Source organism: Tenrec ecaudatus, chromosome 8 (assembly GCF_050624435.1).
Source record: "Tenrec ecaudatus isolate mTenEca1 chromosome 8, mTenEca1.hap1, whole genome shotgun sequence".
NCBI lineage: Eukaryota > Metazoa > Chordata > Mammalia > Afrosoricida > Tenrecidae > Tenrec > Tenrec ecaudatus.
Window position 1 is genome coordinate 9,737,346 of NC_134537.1, and position 12,563 is coordinate 9,749,908.

The 12,563-nt window shown below is 46.3% G+C and overlaps 1 protein-coding gene across 3 annotated transcripts in view; it reads right to left on the minus strand.

Moving 5' to 3' along the window:
* CTNNB1 (catenin beta 1) overlaps positions 1-11,838 on the minus strand; it is a 41,440-nt gene extending 29,602 nt beyond the window's left edge. For 2 of the 3 annotated variants that reach the window (XM_075556014.1, XM_075556012.1), the window contains exon 1: positions 11,667-11,838. The gene's annotated coding sequence lies outside the window, so the exon portion shown is untranslated. Of the gene's footprint in view, positions 1-7,560; positions 7,651-11,666 lie in introns of those variants that run through there. The other variant, XM_075556013.1, reaches the window with a different exon arrangement.
* Positions 11,839-12,563: the final 725 nt, after the last annotated feature.

Below are 12,563 nucleotides of genomic sequence, written 5' to 3' on the forward strand. Positions count from 1 at the left end.
GCTGATTGCCTAGGGGCATGGCAAGGGGAGATGTGGGGGTAAGTGAGGAGCTAACAACAAGAAGAAAATATTCTGAAATTGTGGCGCTAACTGTACAAATCTTAGTAGGACTGAACGATTAAATTTGATGATGTGAAGTATATGTAAATGAAAGTATCCTTTGGGAAAAAGATGTGGTAGTCTAATTTCATGAAGATTACAGCCTTGGAAAGCCTACTGCGCAGCTCCCTGTCTACAGAGGTGCTCAGGTAGAATCAACTCAAAAGCTATGGGATGGTTTATGTTTTATTTGAATTATGAACATGCTTGACCAGGAAGTGGGAAAACAAATGGGAGCGAAGAGCAAAAAGCCCAGAGCTTTGCTACTGGAGCCCTGGGTGTCCAGGGGAGCCACGTGGGGCTGGTTAACCATACAACCAGCAAGGAGTTCAAGCCCATCAGCAATGCTCCCAAGAAAGAGGAAGCTGTCTGCTATGGTCAAGATTTACAAACTCAGAAACCTTAGTCTCTGAGATTTTAAAGAACAGATAAACCAGAGGTATCTAATCAGTTGTTATGCAAGCTTTTGTTCTACAAGCTATTAGCTTGACTACAGTGCTGACAATACATTCAAAGGAACAAAAGTGTAAACAGAAACAGATTCCATGCCTCACACAGTCTGCTGTGAAAGCAGGTATGACACACAGGCAGAACTAGACAGGGAACAAGAGAAGGAGTCAAGAACTAAGACTAAGTATGAGAAACTGGAAAGACACAATTGCATTTAGGGAAGATACAAAAGAGAAAATAGCTTTGGAGGAAAACGAGGACTCTGACTTTAGATTTGAAGATAAAAAGTCCCTAGGTAGTTCGAATACTTACTATACTTTGCTGCCATTCAGAAACTGGGAGGTGGTTGAGGTCTACCCAGAAGTGTCACAGGAGAAAAGCCTGGTGATCACCATATTCTTGAAAAAAATGAAAACCCAATTGAATACAAGTTTCCTCCAATACATATGAAGTCCCCATTAATCAGCAACAATGCGATGCTAAAGGTCTATTTTTTTTTAAGTTGAAGATGCTTCACAGACCCCCAAGCTAGAGATATAAACCTGGAAGTCAGCAGCCAATCAATGTACAAGCCAGGAGGCTCGATATAACGCAAAAAAGAAAGGGTCCAAGAATGAATTCTTCAACTATGCCAACGTAGAGTGTGGGGGTGAGGGAGATGACTTGCAAAGGAAAGTCTAACAGGAAACAGCCAGTGATGCAAGACGAAGCAGTAACCTGGAAGCCCCATGAAAAAGTGCTTCTAGCAACTGAGGATTGGGGATTTAGAGCAGGGTGGTCATTCGCAGGAGCCAAGTCCTGCAGAGGAAATTGTTTGAAGGTGTTTTGCTGTACAGAGAAAAGAGGCGAGGGGTGGAGGGGTGATGGGACACACAGGAGTATGAGGAACTTTCCACAACCTTTGACTTCCCTTCCCCTTGTCATTTAATAGGGTAAATACCACGTTCACAGTAAAGCTAACAGAGAAATACCAATAATGCAGGAAGAGTGTGTCACAACAAGAGCACCTCTTAGGAAGGAAAGGGGATGGGAGCTAATGCCCACATTGATTGGTTGGCCTTATCTTGCTAGGAAACAATTCATCCAGAGACAGGAGAAGGTAATGAACGGTCACATCCATGGAAGTTTGTACTAACTCTTCAATTAAAAAAAACGTTTTATTGGGATATAATCCACATTTATCACACAGTAGTTCAATTATATCAAGCAGAGGTGCACCATTATTAACAAGACCAATTTTCCAACACATTCCTCTTTGCTGTACTCCTTGTCATTTAGCACCCCGAATCCCCCCACGCAGGAAGTAATGAAATAGAAAGCAAGAGCACTAGCTGCTGAGTGGGCACTGCAGAGGTGGTTCGGGGATGTGAGGAACAAAGTACCAAGAGGTTTAAGAGAAGAGGGATCAATGAACATGAAGGTGGACAAAACTCTAGAGGGTAGATGAATGAGAATGTAAGAAAGTGAGAAGTCCAAAATTAAACTTCATCTGGGTGAAGGGAAGTGTCAGCCTAGATCATGTGTAAGCCTCAGTGGCAGTCAGAGTGAAATGCATGCAACAAGAAGGCATCCTTCAAACATGGGGTGGGAAGATGGGAGTCATAATTACTGGCTAAAGACAAGCTACTCTGGGATATGATGAGACATCACCAGGAGAGAAAAATCAAGTTATTAGCATTTTCCACAGTACACTACTCAAAAGTCCCAGGCCGTAACACTGCCAGGAGCTTGTGCCATATGTAAATGTTTTCTTCATAAGGAAAATCTTACTAACAAAAAAGTCAGCTGAACCTAGTGACTGAGGTAATTGAGCGCTGCGTTTTTATTATGCTTCATTCTAATCAGAATACTTTTTGCGTAGGCTCATGAGGACAGGCATCACCAAAAACTAGGAGACAGTAACAGTGAGCTAAATTAAGGGAAGGAATAACCCAAATTGGTAGATAACTAAAATAAAGAGTGGTTAAAGGGTTTTGTAAATTGACAAGAGTGAGCAATAGTCATAAATAAGGTACAAGGAAGACACTTTGCCCCTAACTCTTGCATTAGGTTAGTGGTAGGTGAAGCACCTTGAAGACTACAAGGGAAATAGATGGGTGACAGTGGAGAGAGAGCGAGAGAGCAAGCAGGGCATTCTCAGAATAAGGTGGAAAATTTAGAAATTTGCTGATTAACTTGAGTTCCAGAAGGTACAATGAATGGATTTGAGAAGATTATTAAAGTAAGAGATAGGGACCAACAAAGCAATCGGAATTTGTATTGGGTAAGAGGGAAGGGTAATTACAGGAGAGATGGATAATTAAAGTAGGCAAGTCCTTGAATAGGCCTGTGGTAAAATTGATCCACAATCCGAATGCAATTCTTCCTTCATTGAAAGATTCACCCTCCATACAAACTTAAATTCTCAAGGAGTTCCTGATTAGTTACTGATAAGGAAAGGGGGTAGTTTCATTGGGAAATGGGATTTAATAACCCTCCTGTTTTAAAACTATTTCTACAGAGATAAAAGGATCTGAGACATAATTGACATTTAGGCTTTCTCATGGGACATCCTTCAAGTGTGCAACTTCTCAGCTTCCACTCAGAACGACTGACAGCCACCTACTCACCCCTAAATTTTCTAGTCCCGATCTTAATTCTTTGAGAAACTGCACAGAATGAGCACTCTGGTGCAGGGTCCAGGAAAAAAAATGCCAAGCCTTGTATCAGAAATACTTATGTATAGAGAGCAATCATATACAAAAAGCTTTATTGAATGGAGCAGCTGTGGTGATGTAATGGGTTATGTGTTGGGCTGCTAACCACAAGGAGGTCAGCAGTTCAAAACCACCACCAGCTGGTCCCCAAGGAAAAAAGGAGGCTTTCTACTCTCAAAGAGTTACCGTCTAGGAAATGCACATGGGGAGTTCTGTCCTACAGGGCCCATGAGTCAGAACTGACTCAACAGCATTGAGTTTGGAGTTTACAGGAATGGTTTGCAAAAAGTCATTAACAGTCATAAGAATATAGATTTTACTTCGTATTCCTACTTGCTTTTCAGCAAAAATAAGGTATCGATTTTTTAAAAAACTTAGATAGTTGAATTTTACATTTAAGCAAAATAACACAAAACTATCAAACTATTTATAGAATGCTGCAAATGGGAGGCAAAGATGGGGAGACTTTCTCTGACATGCTTTGGACATGTTGTCAGGAGACTAGTCCCTGTAGAAGTCCATCATGCTTAGTAGAGGGGCCGCGAAAACTCGGAAGGCTCTCAACAGAATGGAATGATGTCTGTCTAACACACAACTCAAGCACAGAAACAACTGTGAAGATGGCGCCAGAACACAGGCAGTCTTTCCTTCCAGTGGGCTAACAGCGATGTAGATGGGCACCAACTCCGTGGCATCTAACAATGAGAACGGGAAATTGGAGTTGATTTGATGGCAGTGACTTGGGGTTTTTTCTCTTGGGGTGGTGATGGTGTTTGTGTGGCTGTGTTATGTATTGGACTGCTAACCAGGACAGTAGTTCAACTACCCCAGGTACTGAGGGAGATTTCTGTCTCTGAAACCTGAAGAGCAGTTCTCTGTCCTACAGGATTTATGAGTCTGAACAGACAAGAGCAGTGGGTTTTTGTTTTGGGGTGACTGTTACTTTGTTCCCCAGTACATTTAGTTTCCACATTTGTACCTAAATGAACAAAGAAGTAATCACGTTTGACATTGCCACATTCTACACCGGAAGGGAATTGGAAGTCTCTAGTTAGGTGGACTGAAAAATGTTTAAGAAGCCCGTTCTTCCTGCATACATGTGGCATCCATCTAACATATGGAAAGTTTCAGACAGACTCACTCCACTCCCTACACCCTGACACCTCAAACCACTTAATTTTACCTGAAATTAAAGATATAAAACACTTTTGAGTTCAGCTTTTGTAAGTTGTTAGAGGTCCTGAATGTTATTTCCTATTAGACTGGGAGCAACTGGCACCAATCCTCGGCACAAATTACCACCATTCACAGATCATCTTCAAATTGCATTGCCCTGCATTCTGCAGTCCTTTTAACCGCTCCCATTTTTACATGAATATACAATGTGTGCAAGCATATACACATTCCCATTCATATGTGTACTCAGGTATTTCAGCTATCATAAGACGGTTAATAGACATTTATGAAACTACTCCTAAAGACAGTTTTCCACCTGTCTTCCACATGAAATCTGCAAACAGCATTTCAGGAACACTGTGCCTGTCACAGATACAACCGGTGGCCTATGAATGTGAAGGTTGATGTGTGTGTTGCCTCAAGGCATCCACCAGAGTGAAGGGTGAAATTGCTCTAGTTTTCCCAGATGTGCTCTTTCAGAAGCAACACATCAGCAGGCTTGTCTTCCAAGGTGCCTTGCGTAGGTTTGAACCACCAATCTCCAGCCCCACTCCAGGGATTCCTTTGAACTAATCTGAGTAGGTCAAAGCAGCTCACACCCTCATTGGCAAAGCTGTTCTTGCTCAACTGCTAACCCGAAATCTGTAGTTTGAACTTGCCAGCAGCTCAGCTGAAAGATTTGCCACCAAGATAACAGCTTTAGAAACCTGGTGGGCAGTTCTCAGTCCTACAGGGTCACTATTAGTCAAAAGCACCTGCACAACGAGGCATGGTCAGCTCACCCCCAGCCCGCCTTGTTTTAAACCAAGTGTTGACTAGACTGAGGAGCCTTGTGGCATGCTGGGTTACGTGTTGGGCTGCAGTCCAAACCTTCAGCGGCTCTGAAGAAGTCAGTCTCGGAAACCCACAGGGCAGTCACCCTGCCCTGCAGCGCTACTCTGAATTGGAATACACTCGAGAGCAGCGATTTGCTGGCTTGGGGTTTAATGTATGTTACAAATCAGTGGAAATGAAAAGCAGATCACCAACATGTAAATCAATAAATCTCAAATAAAACTGTGGGGATATTGATTTAAAACTGAGATGGGAAGACATGTGTGTGATGAAGCACTGGGAAGCTGCTTCACAGCATTAGCTAAGCTGTTCTCTCCACACACTCTTTTCAACAAGTTCAGAGGTGGGAACCGTCTTGAATATTACAGACCAAACCAGACTGTGGCTCCAGGAAGAATCACAAGGAGACAGTGGGATAGGAGGCAGGGGTGATGCATCTTTGGGGCTGTTTCACAAGAGGGTCACTACCGGCCAGTTTTGCGTACAAATCTGTACCCACCTTATATAACTAGCTCCCCGTGGCAGTATTACCAGACAATGCTTTAGAATCTCTACCAGCCTATTTGCATGTTCAGTTAGACAGCATTTAAGTATGCAGTTTTAAGACTTAACACCCATCTTTTCAAAAGCCTAAAAATAATATGTATTTATTTCTTTGTTTGTGTATGTTTTTGAGTCTATGATATCCAGGATGAGTAAGTTTAGAGAGACAGTAACTGGATTAATAGTTTCTTGGGAGTTGAGAGTAAATTGGGAGCCAAACAATACAAGAAAGAAAAAAAATGTGATTGTGGTAATCATTGGACAACTCCTTTTGATAGAATTGAACTACTCAATTGTTTAAGAAGCCCTAGTGTAGTGGTTACATTTTGGGCTGCGATCCACAAGGTCAGCAGTTCAAAACCACCAGCTCTATGAAAGGACAGGGCTTTCTACTCCCATAAATAGTTAAGAGTCTCAGCATTAACTCAGGAGTACTGAATTATATATGTGGATTTTGTGCCAATAAAACTGTTTGGCGGTACATTAAAATCTGAATTTTCAGTCACTTTTAAAGGGGGGAAAATCAAATGTGGCAATGTGAACTACTTTCTCACACAACAGTTAGAACTGCTTAGGTGAGGGAAGTAAACTAAGTAATATAATGGCTCCTTAGAAGGTCACTAAATCAGAATTGACGGCCCCTTCTCCTGAAGAGCTGCTTGTATATTTGAACCGCCGACTTCTTACTCCACAGCACTACCTGAGCTCCTGTAGATGGTGGGGCAAAAACAGACTCACTGCCATCGAGGTGATGCTAAGAGTGACCCTCTAGGGCAGCTGTTCTCAACCTGTGGGTCACGACCCCATTGGGGGGGGGGGTTGGACAACCCTTTCACAGGGGTCACCCGATTCAGAACAGTAGCAAAATTACAGTGAAAAGGAGCAATAAGAACAATTTTTATGGTTGGGGTCACCATGACATGAGGAACTGTATTAAAGGATTGAGGCATTAGGAAGGTTGAGAACCACTGCTCTCGAACAGGGTAGAACTAACTGATAACAGGGACAGAAAAGTCCAGTCTTTCTCCCACAGAGAACATGGTTTTGAACTTTGGGTCTTCAGGCTTACAGTCCAAAGTGTAACCCTTCTGCTCCCAAAGTTCCTAGATGATGGAAGTGCTTTCCAAATTGTCTTATACCTTCCAGGTCCTGAGAGGCCTGGTGACACTGAATTTGCACGTTGGGCTACTAAACACAAAGTCAGCAGTTCAAAGTCACCAGCCACTCTTCAGGAGAATGAAGATGCTTCTATTACCACAAAGACAGTCTTGGAAACCCACAGGGCAGGGCTACTCTGTCCTACTGAGTTGTGACTTGATGAAAGTTTCCCACCAGAGTTCTGAAGACGTTTGAGAAACCACTTTCACAGTCCTATATGACTTGGTCCAGCAATCTTGTTTTAGTCAAATATCTTAAACATCAAATTGTTGTTAATTAGTGAAGACAAGTAGCCAATTTCAAGAACTAAATTTAGCCCTTCAGAGGCATTTTCTTCCTAGTAAGCTGTATGTGCATGTTAAAAAAAAAAACTTCAGTTTTATTTACATTCACTTCTCATAAAATTCTTGGAAAACTGAACAGAATGAAATAGACAGTAAATGCAACCAAATTGGGCACCACTAAATCCAAATATGATCCTCTATGAGGGAACATGTAGCCATTCTGGAGACAAAAAATTAAACCACTGAATTAAAGCATTGTTGCTTAAAAATTTTTTTATAAGACCTACAGGTAATATAGTTTAAGTAGTCAAAAAACATACCAATGTTTCTACAAAATTGTAATGAATTCCCAAAGACAACGCGAAGCATGAACGATATCATTTTCCTTTGTTACAGTAATTCAACATCTTCTGGAAAACACAATTGAAACTCAAGTTGAGCACTTATGGATTAACGTGCAACTTACTTCAGACAAACTGACAATAACTTTTCATTAACTTTTTCATTGTGATTATGATCTAAGTTAGCTCCTAAAATATTACACTAAGCTTTCAGCTTATCATTAAAATATATTTAAGCAAAACTGCCTAGTGAAACCTAAGTGAAATGCTCTAACTGCAATGTGGCCTTTTCCCTATAAATATCGATTGAGATAGTGACATTTTCTCAAACCAGGTTTTTAATAGCAGTCTTGATATGAATAAATTTTTGAGGAAAGTAGAGCATTTTTGGATTGGTGTTTTCTCATCCAAACTCTTCACTTACACTCTATACAAACTTACTGGAAATAAAAACAAAACGCCATGAACATGATAGTACATCCACTGGAGGGCCCCCTCATGACCACTAAAGACAATGAAAGCTGGCCCTCACACTGGCGCTGCAGGGTGGGGAAATGTCTTCAAGGTGAGATGTCCACATTTAGCCTCCGTGAAGAATTTCAATCGTTGGTTTAAACCAGGGTGTCCACCAGGTTCATTCTCATGTACACACAGAACCACCCTGGGCTCTGTAATCCTCATCCTGTGCACTCGGTTGAGTCCACATGCAAATGATCTGGGGGAGGTGGGGGTTTCAAACCAAGTTAAACCCTTAAAAAAAAGTTCCTAATGGTTTGTAACCGACTTTCTCTGAAGTTTTTTCCCTCAGGGAAAAAGCAGGCTGCACCCATGGGCCAAGGACGGCAGTGCTCAAGCTAACAAATGAACCTGGGTTTCAGACTGAGCAAGCGCAGTCTTACACGAAACAAAAGCAGCTGTGAAGCAGAGGAGGAAATCAAGAACTTTCTCTGACTGTAAGAGATGAGAAACTTTGGCTTAATGCCGACTCATTTTCAAACACCACAAACCACAGGCTTATTAATGATCTTCCTTTTGTGAAACCCAAGACACAAAGCACAAGTTTACTTTTACCTATTAACGCTTTGTCTATCAATTTGAACGGTATTACATAAACAAGTCTAAGTGATTCAATATACTCCCTACAAGCAACAGTTAAATGTTCTCAGCAAATAATCCAGAAACAGATTCTAGTTCATGATTACTATTTATTTTAAAGTTATTCAGTGTGCTTTTAATCAATGTATTTATACCAAAAACAAAAGGCTGTAATGAAAACACCTCGCTTGTTTTCAAAAAAGGAATGTTACAAAAGTCAGCAGGCCGTTGTCCTACGAATGAGTCACCAATGCTTTTTACTGGAAACGTGTCTTGCTCTCAAATAGCACTCATTCTTTCCACCCTGGGTTAGCAGTCAGACATGCTGAGAACCAGCCTCAAAGTACAAACTTAAATTTTACCGCTTACTTATCTACATTATCAATAACTAGTAGGCCAGAAAAGAGAAAATGAAAATTAGACTGGCATATTGTTTCATGTCAGTATCACAGCCTGGGTATGTTTCACAGGGTGAATAAATATACTTATCTATCTGGTCAGTTTCTGGTGTTTAATTTTACTGCTATTCATAACTACATAATAATATACAAACTTCTGATTACTCTACACCCCTAATGTCAACATTCAACTAATCATGTCTCCACCTACCCCAAAAGATAGTGACAGTTTTTCTAAGCAATTGCATCTCAAGGTATGTTTGGCGGAACTTGCCTACTTCCTGTTTTCCAGGAGGATACGATCTATGAAAACAAGCATATGGAACTATGTTAATTATAATTTTTACTCTGATCACCAGTAAGAACCCTCAATTCAAAGTTCAGTAAATTTTAACACTGGAAGCCATATTTCCTACTTCATCATCTTTGATTAATAGGGTAACAACAAAGAAAAAAGTCTTGACTGCATTTTAATACCTGCTACCTTATGAAAAAAAACAAGTGGTGATTTCCCCAATAACTATCTTATGGACTTATTAATGCCTCTGGAAGGTTCTCAGGCCTTCACCCCCACAAGGATTCTAAATTTTGTGCGCTATACCACTAAGCTTTCTAGTGCAGTCAGTTCCTTACTTTCCCTTGAAGGGCTTCAGACTTGAATAGCCTCAGCATTTCTTTAATCCCATAGAACACTCTTCTGCAAGTTTTTCAAGTTCTTCAGTTACTGTTGCAACTACACAGGGCCTTGTCCTTGTACGTGGCCTTCAGAACAAAGACTAGGTCAAATTAATGAATATTGGGTGCAAATTAATCACATCGTGCCTAGTGAGAAACGGTAGTTTCAAACAACCCTTGCTGGTGGTACTTTTAACCCAGAGGTTTTGTAGATTTAAAATACCAAACTAAAATGTAGGAGCAGACACCCCCCCAAAAAAAAATTCCAGACGACACGTTTTAGTCACCTAATTTAAGCAAAACAACAAAAAAAGTATACCGTAGTATGCCTTAATTAGCATTTCAAGTTGTAGCTCATAATGCTCTCTTAGGATGACGCTCTGGCACCAACAAAATCTCTCTGAAGGTCCCAATGTCTACCAAGGGACAAATAATGGGGCGGCTTTCTAAATTCCAGACAAAATACTTTCGAACTTAGCAACCTGAAAAACATGAGCGCAGACCTTATCAAAGGAAAGGCTGCCGTCTCTTCAAGCTGCTCCCCCGTCTGAGCCCCCACTATTCACGACACAAAGCTCCCGTTTCACTAAAACCACTCCTCGATTTCCTTTCGCCGACCTCTGCATACCAGCCAGCCAGCCTCCCTTCATTCACACTCACACAGGCTCGGGGGGAGGGGAGACCACAGATGTCTGGAGATGCAAAGTCGGGGACAATACTCCCTCCAAAAGCCGACCACCGGGGAAACGGCTCCACCGAACGGCCGACGCCGGCGAGCTCCGTGGGCTCCGTCCGAGCCTAACTTCCAAAGTCTCGGTTGCAAAAGTCTTCCTCCCTCCCCTCCCCCGTCGGCCCCCACCCCCCCCACAGCCCCCGACAAAACGCTGCAAGAAGTGGCCGGGCTGGAATTACATTTGGCCAAGTGCGTAGCGGGGTGGCGGTGCGGAGGCGGCAGGATATACGCTTAAAAAAAATAAATAAAAAGTTTAATTTTAAAACGACTTCTTGCCTACACGAACCGAGAGGAAGGCGATTCCCCGGGCGGAAGGCGAATCCCTAAATCCATCTTCCTCGGACCCACCCCCACCCCCACCCCTTTTTTTCTCACTAGGGTCTCTCCACCCACCCCCATAAAGCCAAGACTCCCAGGAACCTTGCACGCGTCGCCGCCGCCTTCCACTCACCTGCCCGACACGAGCAAAATCTGTGTGCAAGACACGGATTTTATCAGTGCAAACCCCACGGGCGCAGCGCACGGGCTGGCCGCGGAGTTGGGTTCCTCTAGGTTTAAAGTTGCTTCTATTTTAACAAGCGCCGGTGCCGAACTCGCATAGGCAGACTATTAAAAATATGGGTCCGTGTACACATATATTTTCTTATTCTCCTTGGGAAGGGAAGGGAATGGGGGGGGGATTTAGAAAAGCCCAGGGGCTGTGCTCCCCGGGCGAGGGGGGCAAGGGAGGGCTGCGGGAGCACTCGAACCCCAACTCCGCGCTCGGGCTGGGAAGGCGGAGCCCCCCGCCCCCCACCCCAGCCGCATCCCGAGGCGCAGGGTCCCTCCCCCCAAACTCGGCCGCGGCCGGAGCCCCGGACGGAAGCCGCGGCACCCCCCCGCTCCACCCGGCGGCCATCCGGGCTCCTGGACGCGCCCCCGCGGCGCCCCCTCCTCCCCCGAGCGGCGCCCCCCGGGCCCCCAAGGGTCAGCGCGACGGGAATCCCGGCCGGGCCGCCGCCCTCCGTCCCCCCGGGCGCGGCCCGCCGCCGCCTCCCCGTCGCCCCAGCCCGCGCCCCGGGCCTCCGCTCCGCCCCGGGCCCGGGTCCCCGCCCGCTGCGGGACCGCGCGCCCGCGACGAAGTTTGGCTCCGAAGAGGGAGCGGGAGAAGCCCCGAAAGGGTAAGGAAAGGAGCGTCCGAGCACCTCAGGGAAACAGGCTCCGCCCGCCGCGGGAGTCGAGGCGACCTCGGCCTGCAGTGGCGGCTCGGCGGGGACTGGGGCCGTTCGTTGGACCGTCCACCGTCTCCGCCTCCCCTCGCTCTCCGCTCCCAGGGCCGGGCTAACGCGACTGCCACAGACCGAGAGGCTTAAAATGGCGCCGCACAAGGAGCTCTTATAAGGCGCGCGGCCGCGCTGTATCCTGCCGCCGCCGGCGGAGCGTTCCGCCACGCGAGGACAAGGGGCGGGGCTCGCGAAGGCGGTAGAAAGTAGTCCCCGCGCCGCCGGCCCGCGCGCCGTGTTCCGAGCGCCCGCGGGGCGGGGCGGGGCGAGGCGCGGCGTCCGCGCTCTCCGGCCGCTCGTCCAGGTGCAGGCTGGCCGTGGGCCCTCCACGCGGGAGCGGAGGCCCTGCCGCCGGGGGTCGCGGTCTGAGGCGGGGAGGCCGGGCCTCTCGCGTGTTGGGGCGCGGGGAGGGCGACTCCGAGAGCCTCCACCGCCCGGAGCCCGACGTCCCCGCCCGGCTCGCCCGCCCGCCCACACGCGGGGCGGGAGAGGGCACGCGAGGGGCGCCGCGCGCTCGCCGCCGGCCTCCCGAGGCAGCACCTGGGCCGCCGGCTCCTCCAGACCGGCCGACTGGGCGGGTCCCGGGAGGGCGGAAGTTCGGGGCCGGGAAGTGGCAGCGAGGCCGGGGCCCGTCGGGGGACTCCGGGGACGCTGCGGAGTGGACTACGTGCGCTCCTGCAAGGCTCGGCTCGGCTCGCTGCCCGCCGCGCCGAACCCCCCACCGTCGGGATCGTGGGTCCCGCACCCCACCCAGCTGCGCGGCCGTGCGGCGCGAGCAGCCCCAGTCCCCACGACGGCAGGCTGCCACGCGTGGTCAGC